Source organism: Mustelus asterias, chromosome 23 (genome assembly GCF_964213995.1).
Source record: "Mustelus asterias chromosome 23, sMusAst1.hap1.1, whole genome shotgun sequence".
NCBI classification, from domain to species: domain Eukaryota; kingdom Metazoa; phylum Chordata; class Chondrichthyes; order Carcharhiniformes; family Triakidae; genus Mustelus; species Mustelus asterias.
In genome coordinates this window covers 34,661,613-34,674,342 of record NC_135823.1, presented here as the reverse complement: position 1 = coordinate 34,674,342, position 12,730 = coordinate 34,661,613, and positions in this window count along the sequence as shown.

Genomic DNA, 12,730 nt, shown 5'->3' with positions numbered 1-12,730 from the left:
CAACAGATTTATTTGGTAGCACAAGGCACAAGCTTTCGGAGCGCTGCTCCTTCATCAGTTGAGTGGGAGTTCTGGTTTGTGGCTACCAAATAAACCTGTTGGACTTTAACCTGGCGTTGAGACTTCTTACTGTGCTTACCCCAGTCCAACGCCGGCATCTCCACATCTTGGACATAGAAAGCAGAGGATAGCAGTGGAAGGGTACTTTTCTAACTGGAGGTGTGTGACCAGCGGTATTCCACAAGGGTCAGTGCTGGGGCCTCCGAGGAAAATGTAGGTGGTCTCATTAGTAAATTTGCAGATGATGAAAATTGGGGGAGTAGTGGATAGTGAGGAGGATTGTCAGAGGATACAGCTAGATATAAATCGGCTGGAGACCTGGGTCGAAAGATGGCAGATGGAATTTAAACCAGACAAATGTGAAATGATGCGATTTGGAAGGTCTACTGCAGAAGGAAAGTATACAGTAAATGGTAGAGCTCTTCAAAATATTAGCATGCGGAGAGATCTAGGCATGCAGATCCACAGTTCCCTGAAAGTGGCAACTCAGGTTTATGTTTATTTATTTATTAGTCACAAGTAGGCTTAGATTAACATTGCAATGAAATTACTGTGAAAATCCCCTAGTCACCGGCGCCTGTTCAGGTACACTGAGGGAGAATTTAGCATGGTCAATGCACCTAACTGGCATATCTTTCGGACTGTGGGAAGAAACTGGAGCACCCAGAGGAAATCCACGCAGATAGAGAAAACGTGCAGACTCTGCACAGGCAGTGACTTAAGCCAGGAATCAAACCTCGGTCCCTGGAGCTGCGAGGTAGCAGTGCTAACCACTTTGCCACAGACAAGGTGGTCAAGGGGCATATGGCATGCTGGCCATCATCAGTCAGGGCGTTGAGTATAGGAATTAGAAAATCATGTTGCAGCTGTATAAGACTTTGGTTAGGCTGCATTTGGAGTATTGTGTACAATTCTGGTCACCACTCTACTAGAAAAATGTTGTTGCATTGGAAAGGGTGCAAAAGAGATTTACCAGGATACTGCCCGGTTTGGAGGATATGGACTATGAAGAAAAGTTAAACAAACTTGGATTGTTTTCACTGGAGCACGGAGGATGAGGGGGGACCTGATAGAGGTTTACGAGATTATGAGGGGCTTGGATAGAGTGGATAGTCAGAGTCTTTTTCCCCAGGGTCAAAGGGTCAATTACTCGGGGGCATAGGTTGAAAGTGAGAGGGGGAAAGTTTGAGAGATATAAGGGGCAAGTTTTTCCACACAGAGGGTGGTGAATGCCTGGAACTCTGGACAATGGAATCCTGTCCCCTGCCCCAGGATGTTTATAGTAATGCTACAGAGTGTCAAGGGGAGATGGTTAGATTTTCTCTTACTGGAGATGATCATTGCCTGTCTTTGTGTGGGGCGAATGTTGCTTACCACTTAACTGCCCAAGCTGAATGCTGTCTAGGTCTTGTACATGGGTATGGACTGCCTCATCATATATGAGGAATTGTGAAAACATCCCTACTTCTTCCCTTATGATGGAGGAAAGATCATCAATGAAGTGGCCAAAGATATCTGGGCCTAGTACACTGTCTTGAAGAACTCTTGCATTAATGTTCTGGGGCTGAGATAGAATGGTCTCCAACAACCACAAGCTTGTTCCCTTGTGCTGGGTATGGCTCCAGCCTGTGGAGATTTTTAACCCCTATTCTCATTGACCTCAGTTATTCAGGTTCCTTAATGCTACATTCAATCACATCCTGCCTTGATGTTAAGGTCACTCTTCCCTCGCCTTTGGAATTCAACTCTTTGCTCCATGTTTGGGTCAAGGCTGTAATGAAGTCTGAAGCCAGGCAGAACCAAAACTGAGCATTGATGTGCAGGTTACTGTTGAGTAAGTGGCACTTGATAGCACTGTGGACAAAGCTTTCTATTCAGTCACAGAATTGCTCCAGCACAGAAGATTGTGTCTCCATTAGCTCCCCAAATAAGTAATTCCCTTAATGCCATTCTCCCACTTCTCGCTGTAATCCTGAACATTCTTCCTTTCTAATAACAGTCCCATTCCCTTTTTCAATGCTTCAATTGAAGCTGCCTCCATCACACTCAGGAATTGCATTCCAGACTTCAAGTTGCATGAAAAAAATGTTTTCTCATTTCACTTTTGCCAATTATTTTAAATGCGTGTCCTCTTGTTCTTGATCCTTTCACGAGTGAGAACTATTTCTCCCTATCTGCTCTGTCCAGACACATCATAATTTTGACTACCTCTATCTAGTCTCCTCTCAGCCTTCTTTTCTCCAATCTATCTTCAAAACTGAAGTTCTTCATCCTTGGAACCATTCTCATTCATCTTTTCTGTATTCTCACCAATTCCTTCACCACCTTCGCTGATGACCAAGAGTAGACTGGTGGACCAGATCAGATCTGTTCTGTTTTTTGTGGACAGGATATACCTGGGCAATTGGAGCCCTTAAATGAGGACAGAGGGGTTTAGGGAGGGGACTCCAGAATTTAGGACTTAAACTATTGAAGGCAATAGTGAAGCCAATGAAGTGTTGAAAATCCAGAATTTGCACAACTCCAGAACTGAAGGAATGTAGGGATGTAGGAGGGCTGAAGGAGATTACAGAGATAAAGAAGTGCAAGGTAAGTAGGGATTTGAAAACAACGATCATGAAGTTAAAATTAAGCAAGGTGAGGTAAATTGTTGCCACTGTATGGAAGGATGCTGCTTGCATTCGTTTGAATTTCTGCTTGCAGTCGTTTTAATTTTCCATTCCGTTTCCACTCTGATCTCTTAAGCCATGGCCTCCCTTACTGTTCAAACAAAGCTTGAGAAATTGCATCTTTCAATAAGCACTTTATAGCCTTATAGAGTGATGCACCTCAATGAGCACCCGGAAACAAGGCTTTAGAACTGAAGGCTTTAATACATTAACAATGAAACTACTAACACAAATTCACCCGTTCAGACTGAAGGGGTCCTGCCGGAGCAGGGGGTCTTATACCCTGCCACCGGAGGCGGGACCCCACTGGAGTGTGCCATGATAACACTTAGGACAGGTAAACACCCTATCCCAACAACATAGTACAACCCCCATAACAACAACACCCTAGCCCAACAGTAATACAATAACAACCCCAGTGGTGAACCAACGATGGTTCACCACATTCACCCCTCCTTTAGGAACCAAAGGTGGCGGGGTGGATGAAAACAGACAATGACAAAAAAAATAACAGGATTCACAAGTCCAGACGGTCTGGAGGACCACACCGACGCTGCGATCTTCTCAACACCGGTTGCGAAACCGGAGCAGGTGCTTGCGGTGGCTCTCTCAAAACAACATCTGGCTGTCCCCTCAAAGACTCCCGGGCCGGCCGGCCCTGATGAGGCGATGGTGTAGGGGATCCTGGAACGTTTGGTGGTGGTGGTGGTGGAGATGATGGTGGCGCCGATCTCCGAGTCTCAGGCAAGCTGTACATGGGAGTAAAAGTGTTATGCACTGGTCCCGGTGCTGACCGCGCCACGTCTGGGGAAGTAATGAGGAGTAGTGGATCTGTGACTGGGGGAATAGGAGCGACAGGAGTTGCTACGTCCCCTGCGGGCGCCAGGTCTCTAATGGAGACAGTGTCCTCTCGCCCGTCAGGATATGCCACATAGGCATACTGAGGGTTGGCGTGGAGGAGTTGGACCGGTTCGACCAAGGGGTCGGACTTGCGAGCCCTCACATGGCGCCGCAGAAGGACGGGTCCTGGGTACGTCAACCAGGCTGGCAATGAGGTCCCCGAGGACGACTTCCGAGGGAATGAGAACATCCTCTCGTGGGGAGTAGCATTGGTTGCCGTACACAGGAGGGAGCGGATAGAATGGAGCGCAGTTGGAAGGACCTCCTGCCACCGGGAGACTGGAAGGCCCTTGGATTTCAGTGCCAGTAGGACAGCCTTCCAGACTGTAGCATTCTCCCTTTCCACCTGTCCGTTACCCCTAGGGTTGTAGCTCGTGGTTCTACTAGAGGCAATCCCGAATGAGAGCAGGAATTGCCTCAAGTCGTTGCTCATGAACGACGAGCCCCTGTCGCTATGAATATAGCAGGGGTACCCGAACAGGGTAAAAAGCTCACTGAATGCCTTGATGACGGTGGCAGTCGACGTGTCCGCACAGGGGAAAACAAACGGAAGCCGGGAAAATTCGTCTATTATGTTAAGAAAATAGACATTCCGATCCGTTGAGGGAAGGGGGCCCTTAAAATCTACACTCAGCCTCTCAAAAGGGCGAGTGGCCTTGACCAAATGTGCCCGGTCTGGTCGATAAAAGTGTGGTTTGCATTCTGCGCAAATCCGACAACTTCTAGTAACTGACCTGACCTCCTCCACCGAGTAGGGTAGGTTGCGGGCTTTTATGAAGTGGTAGAGTCTGGTGACTCCAGGATGACACAGATCATTGTGGAGAGCCTTCAAGCGGTCCTCCTGCATGATGGCGCATGTTCCGCGCGAGAGGGCATCCGAGGGCTCATTGAGCTTCCCTGGACGATACATAATATCGTAATTATAGGTGGAGAGCTCAATTCTCCACCGCAAGATCTTATCGTTCTTGATCTTGCCCCTCTGCGTGTTACTGAACATAAACGCCACGGATCGTTGATCCGTGATCAGGGTGAACCGCTTACCTGCCAGGTAATGGCGCCAGTGTCTGACTGCCTCCACAATGGCCTGAGCCTCCTTTTCCACCGCTGAGTGCCGAATCTCTGGGCCTTGAAGGGTGCGGGAAAAAAACGCGACGGGCCTGCCTGCCTGGTTTAGTGTGGCGGCTAGGGCGAAGTCCGATGCATCACTCTCCACCTGGAAAGGGATGGATTCATCCACCGCGTGCATCGTGGCTTTCGAGATGTCGCTTTTCAAAACCTTGAAGGCCAATTGGGCCTCCGGCGTAAGTGGGAAGGTCGTGGACTTAATGAGCGGACGAGCTTTGTCCGCGTAGTTGGGGACCCACTGTGCATAATACGAAAAGAACCCGAGGCATCTCCTCAGTGCTTTCGTGCTAGCGGGCAAGGGAAGTTCAGTGAGTGGGCGCATACGGTCTGGATCAGGGCCAATGACCCCGTTTTCCACCACGTATCCGAGGATGGCTAACCTATGCGTACGGAATACGCACTTCTCCCTGTTATAGGTCAGATTCAGGCGAGATGCAGTGCGTAGAAAGTGTTGGAGATTCGTGTCGTGGTCCTGCTGGTCATGGCCGCAGATGGTGACGTTATCCAGGTACGGGAAGGTAGCCCGCAACCCGTTCTGGTCCACCATTCGGTCCATAGCACGCTGGAAGACCGAGACCCCATTGGTGACACCAAATGGAACCCTGAGGAATTGGTATAGACGACCATCCGCCTCAAAAGCCGTATATTGTCGGTCCTCTGGGCGGATGGGGAGTTGATGGTAGGCGGACTTAAGGTCTATGGTAGAAAACACTCGGTACTGCGCAATCTGATTGACCATATCAGAAATGCGCGGGAGAGGATACGCATCCAGCTGCGTGTATCTATTAATGGTCTGACTATAGTCGATGACCATCCGAGGTTTGTTCCCACTTTTGACTACCACGACCTGCGCTCTCCACGGACTAGCACTGGCCTGTATGATCCCTTCCTTGAGGAGCCGCTGAACCTCAGATCTAATAAAGATCCGGTCCTCAGCGCTGTAACGCCTACTTTTAGTAGCGATGGGCTTGCAGCCAGGTACCAGATTTTTAAAAAGGGATGGTGTTGTGATCTTCAGGGTGGATAGATTGCACGCGGGGCGCTTTGGGCAATTTGGAGGCTGCGGCTGGTTCCCTACTGCCAGTGAAGGGAGTGGCCCACCGTACTGTAGGATCACACTCCTCATGTGGGCCATAAAGTTTAGTCCGAGGAGAATTGGCGCGCAAAGGTGAGGTAGCACAAGGAGCCTGTATTGCTCGTAAACTGTGCCTTGTACCTCAAGAGTTACCATACATTGTCCTTGGATCGGTACAGACCGGGACTGTGATGCCATGGAAATTGTCTGTTTGGCAGGGAGAACCCGGAGTCCACACCTTTTAGCAGTTTCAGGGTGTATGAAACTTTCGGTGCTCCCACTGTCAAACAGACAATTCACAGTTCTGCCACTAACCTTTACCTCCATCATGGAATGTTCCAGTCTGTAATGCCTGGTCTGATCCAGAGAGATCGACGCCACCGTTGGCCCCTGGGTGTCACTGCATGCAGCCGATGTGGATGCTGAGGACCCCTGCTGGTCGCTGCTGCATGCTGCCGATGTGGATGCTGAGGACCCCTGCTGGTCGCTCCTAGTCGTCGTGGACCATGATGGCCGCCCCCATGAATCGCATGTGGCCGAGGGCTCCAAGCGCAGCGACTCCTGGTGGTCTTCCTCCTCCTCTGTCTGCCACGATGGCGCCGTCCTGAGATCGCACGTGGTCGGACCTCGTGGGTACTGCAGCGCCGAAAGAGATGGTCTCCGTTCTGGAGGGTTACAAGCTGCACTGCCGTTTTTAGGATTGGACCTGCAGACTTTGCCGTAGTGGCCTTTTTTACCACACTGGCTGCAGATTGCCGTTCTTGCCGGACACTGTTGCCGTGGATGCTTGGCCCCACCGCAAAAATAGCATCGCTGGCCACCTGGAGCTGCCGCCGTCGTCGAATCGATCTGGGAGCGCGGGTTCGCGGGGCGAGGAGGGAGCAGAGCTTGCTCCAACCACGTTGACTGCACGTGGTCCTCGGGGTACAGCGCCAAGCTCTTCGACGCCGCCTCCAACCTCACGGCCATCCCCATTGCCTGGGTCAAGTTGAGTTTCCCCTTTTCTAATAATTTAAGTCTGATGTACGAGGACCCTACCCCTGCTACGAACGCGTCTCGGGCGAGGTCTTGCATGTACTGCTCGGCGGAGACATCCTTACAGTCACAACCCCTGGCAAGCTGCAGGAGTTCATTGGCGTAGTCTTCTATGGTCTCGCCCGACTGCCGACGTCGTGTAGCGAGGAGATAACGAGCGTGAATCTCGTTGGGTGGCGTAATGTACCTATTCTTTAGGAGCTCGACGGCACCCTGGTAAGTGGAAGCTGCACGAATGGCTAGGTAAATCGTGTCGCTTACCCTTGCGTGGAGGACCTGGAGTCTATCACTGTCTGTAGTGATAGCTACCGAGGCTGCCAGGTAGTCCTCGAAGCACTTCCACCAATGTTCGAACGTGTTAGCTGCACCGACCGCACGTGGGTCCAGTGTCAGACGATCCGGTTTTAGGATCTGTTCCATATTCTCAGTTAATGTATTAAATTGATGCACCTCAATGAGCACCCGGAAACAAGGCTTTAGAACTGAAGGCTTTAATACATTAACAATGAAACTACTAACACAAATTCACCCGTTCAGACTGAAGGGGTCCTGCCGGAGCAGGGGGTCTTATACCCTGCCACCGGAGGCGGGACCCCACTGGAGTGTGCCATGATAACACTTAGGACAGGTAAACACCCTATCCCAACAACATAGTACAACCCCCATAACAACAACACCCTAGCCCAACAGTAATACAATAACAACCCCAGTGGTGAACCAACGATGGTTCACCACATAGAGTCATTAGTGAGTTCAACAATTTCAGATCATAACCACTGCTATTTTGTTTCAGGACAGCAGATGCTGGTAATAATTCTGGTGTTGCTATTTACAGCTCCTCTAGACCCATCTTTTATTCTTCTACTTATCCCATTACCACCCAATCTTTTCCTGCAGCATGATCCACCCTTCCTCCAATGGGCCTTCCCTCTGTGGACCCCCCCACGATTTGAGCACCTTTGCCAAATCTCCTCAAAGCAGGAATACAACCCCACCTTCTCCATTCTATCTTCTTAACCAAAATCCTTCATTCCTAGAATTATTCTTGTCAATCTTTTCTAAAGTTTGGACATCCTTCCTAAAACATGGTGCCCAGAATTATATGGGCCCAACTAGTGTTTTATAAATATTCACCTTAATTTCCACAGCACAAATGTCCTTCACATACTGTTAAATTATGTACCATGTAGTAAACATGATTACTTCTAACACCTTTAATAAATTATAAGAGACAACTCTGATATAAACCTGAAAGTAACCATTTAAAAAAATAAACCTACAGTAGAACCCATTTCCTGCTAATGACGCTGTTGGGTGACTCACTGCCGAGCACTGATACAATTCTGCCACTTTCAGACACTTGGTGGTATTGCAGAGTTGATATCACCCACACAATAGCAAAATGATTAATCAAAGTAAGGCCAATTGGTTAAGTTAATTCACTGATTCAAAAAGACACTAAAGTCCCTCTATTATATTATCCAATTGTTTTATAAATGATTCCAAGATTTTCACCTTCACTCGTCTGCCCGGAAGGAAGAATATTCCAAATGTTGGTTGTCTAAAATATCAACAGGTGGCAGCAAGGTGTCATTGTCCATCTGAAGCTGCATAGGAACAGTAGGCCCACTGTAATCTCAGCAGCCTCAGGAATTCATAAGCTCCAGTAAGGTTCTGAAATACCATGTTAGCCTTTTTATTAAATTAATAAAACTTGTAATTGGAGCAGCCTTTTATTCTTTTACTAAATCTATCATTTGACAGAGAAAGCAATAAAAACAGAAAATTCTGGAAATACTCAGTAGGTCTGGCAGCATCTGTAAAGAGACAAACATTTTGTTTCAAGTCAATGACTTTATTGTAGAACTGCTGAAGGTTATTGACCGGAAATATTAACTTGATTTCTCTCCCTTCAGATCGATTGATTATTTCTAGGATTTTGTGTTTCCATTTCAGATTTCCTGTTGCAACTCTTCGGTTAACCAACAGTCACCTAATGAGCTGCTTATTTTTCTACATGACTCAGAAAACCCGAGGAGAATCAGCAGTAGCACAGCAACTATCTGTTACAGTACACTACTGGAGAATAACCTGTCTTTATACATTGCCTTTCATAACATCAGGATATCCCAAAGCATTTTACAGCAAGTAAATACTTGTGTAGTGCGAACACTGTTCTAATATAGCCAATTTGTGCACAAAGTCAAATAAGCAGCAATATGATGATCAGATCTTTTTCTAGAAGTTGGTTGAGAGATAATTATTGGTCAAAATACCAAGAATAACTCCACTACATGGCTAATCCACCTAACCTACACATCTTTGGACCGTGGGAGGAAACTGGATACCTGGAGATTTGGGGAGAACATACAAACTCCACCCAGACAGTCACCAAAGGCTGGAATTGAACCCAGGTCCCTGGTGCAGTGAGGCATCAGTGCTATCCACCAGACAGGCAGGGTCACAGTCTAACATCCTATGTGAATTTCCAATAATATAGTTCTTACTTTAATATTAGATGAACAGGTCAATAAAGCAATTACTGCACACTTCGATCCCATATCAAGGAAATAATCCAGAAATGATTACTTTTCAGATTCTGCTTTTTAGTTTAGCCCCTAGCTCCTCATACTCTCTAAGCAGAACCTCCTTCCTAGTCCTACCTATGTCTTTGGTATCTAAGCAGACCACGACAACTGGATCCCCCCACTCCTACTGCAATCATCCTAACCCAGAGCAGATGTCCTGAACCCTTGCACCTGGCGGGCAACACAGCCTTCTAGCCTTCCACTCTTGGCTGCAGAGGACTGTGTCTATTCCCCTCACTATATTGTCCCCTGCTGTTAGCTCCCCCTGCTTGAATGGCTTCTTGTACATAGTACCGTGATCAGTTTGCTTATCCAGCCTGCAGTCCCTACTCGCATCTGTATAGGCTGCAACAAACTCGACAATTGCAAAGACTGAGGCTCCTCCTCTTCTACTGTTTTGATCCCCTTATTTGCCTCATTTGCAGTCACACCCTCCTGTCCATTACACTGACCAAAGCAGAAAACCCAATCCTCAGGGGTATGACCATCTCCTGGAATAAAGTGTCCAGGTAACATTTCCCTTTCCCGATGTGTTGCAGCGGCCACTGCTCAGACTCCAGCTCAACAACACTGAGCCAAAGCTCCTCAAGCCCCATACACTTACTGCAGACATGTTTGCCCTGGATCACAGTGGCAGCCAGGAGATCCTACCTCCTGCAAATGCAGCAAATCACCTGCCCTGTCAACCTTACTGAATCTTAATTAACTAAATAATTATTTTAAAAATTAATTTCGAGTTAAATTAATGTTTCCTCTCACCCACTGTACAATTTGAACCTTAGTTATTCAATAAAAGCCATCAGCTAAGAATAAAAGAAATAATGGATTTACAGGTTTCTTACTTCCCTTCTGCTAGTGTCTCTAAGATAGGTACTTTAGGATTATTGAAAAGATTATGGGAAGAATTTTCCATCCCTTCCCATCAGCAGGATTTTCCAGTCCCACTGAAAGCAATCCTCACAATGGGTTCCTCAGCAGCGGGACAGGTGAGCCACGCAAAACACCATAGACATCAGCAGGACTGAAAGATCCTGCTACGGCCAATGGTGAGTTGCCTCCACCACTGGAAAACACCACAAGGGGACCAAAAAATCCCACCCTCTATTTTTCTAAATTTCAGCTATTTACAAATAATCCTTCACAGCAGTTATTCACCAATTAATTGATATACGGCTTTCCTGAGAGGTCACTGTTTGATTTTTTTCTCTCTCAAAGTCAGTGCAAGCTGGAAGCTGAAGGTGCGTTCCTCCACGGGTCGCAACCAGGTCCGCCTCTTGGACACTGCTCGTCCTGCCTCCATCTGAGTAAGTGAAGGCCCCAAGTCTGGGTCTCTCTCTCTCTATCTTTTCTTCTTCAGGGGTCTGTGGCTACTTTTCCCGGCTTCCTCTGAGTAAGTCAAAAGATCTGTTTTGGCAGGTGGATGTAAAAGGTTCCATAGCATATTTTCAAAGTACAGCATGAGCTTTTCACCGGTGATCTATTTATCCCTCAACCCATTTTACTAAAACCAGATGATTCGGTCTGTCATTACCACACTGCATTTGTTGGAGCTTACAGTGCAGAAACTAGCTGCGCGATTCCTGCATACAACAGTGACTATATTTTTTAAAGTAATCAATTGGACGTTGATGCGAGAGGCAATGGCCTAGTGGTATTATTGCTGGGCTATTAATCCAGAAACTCAGCTAATTTTCTGGGGACCCAGGTTTAAATTCCCACCATGGCAGATGGTGAAATTTGAATTCAGTAAAAAAAAATAATCTGGAATTAAGGATCTGATGACCATGAAACCATTGTCAGTTGTCAGACAAACCCATCTGGTTCACTAATGTCTTTTAGAGATGGAAATCTGCCATCCTTACTTGGTCTGGCCTACATACAGCAAGGTGGTTGACTTTCAATGTCCCCTGAACAAGGGCAATGGGCAATAAACACTAGCCAGCCAGTGATGCCCATATTTCACAAATTTTAAAAATTGTTTTGTAACATCCTGGTGTTATAAAAGGTGTCTTATTAGAATCTATTTCTTCTGATCATAACACAATCACCAGATGGGTATTCACCCATTTACAGTTTGCTGTGGAATTCCTTACCAGTCCTCTCTGCCTGCTCAATATGTTGTATGAAGAAAGGTATCGTTGTGGGTATCTTCCTTGCCCAATCTGGAGGGCATTGAACTCCCTCATTTTCATCCCTCTGAAGAAAGTGCACCGGCTTGTTTACCTTCAGTAGAAAGTGTACAATAATTAGAAATGGTAACTGCTGATTTATTGTTGTTGTAACATAGTTAACCTTTAGACAAGTTGCATCTGCCATCTTGCCTTTTCTGGTCCTACATGAAAAGACCATAACCAAGTTGCTGAGCCTGAACCACAAAATGATCAGAGAGAGAGATAGAGCAAGATTTGGGTCACAAAAATAAACAAGCCAAATTTAAAAGGAGAAGCAAAATAAATGACACTGGGAAAGCAGGAAGGAACACAGAAGGTAAAGTTGATACAAATTAAACATTAATTGTGCATGGAAATATTTAAAATAAATTAGAAGTAATTATTGCAACACTCAAAACAACCTCAATAAATTGAAAGTGTCTAATTAGACATGAGAATTCTTCCAATGTCATCAGAGCAAAATGCTTTTGCTGTTATATAAGGTGAGTTTATGACTTGCAGTTTAAGTGACTAAGTGCAATTACAAGTAACAGGATATGGGAGGGAACCTTAAAAGCAGCACACATATTTAATCAGCTGGCACTCAGCTTATGGGCTGCTGGTAAATTAGAGACAAGGGAGTGGAATTGATTTAGATGGGTATTATTTAATGCCCAGAAGTACAAGTTGTAATTTTTTTTGACCATTACTGAGTGACTGTGTATTGTTTTCTACCACTTCATTGCATGGTTCTGCCACTACATAGGAGGGGATCAGTACAATGCCTCTCGCTGACCTCCTCCCATACAGAAATCAACTAATTTTACCAATGTTCCAGACCCACATCCAATGATACATGCAAATCTCAGTGTGCAACATTAGCTGTGATTCTGCAATTAGACAATATTTGCTAAACAATCCTGAGTGTGTGACAAATTACCAATTTAAAATTATCAGTTGGGCTCATAGTATGGCACACTATATGTGCTAGCAGCCACAAATATTAATTCACTGAGCCCTGTTCTTTGAAACAGAAAGAACATGTACATACATTGCACTTGTGGTTGTGGTTCAACTGAACAAAATAGGTGGTGGCTAGTCTCTGGTTTCCCAAGGTAATGCCTTGAC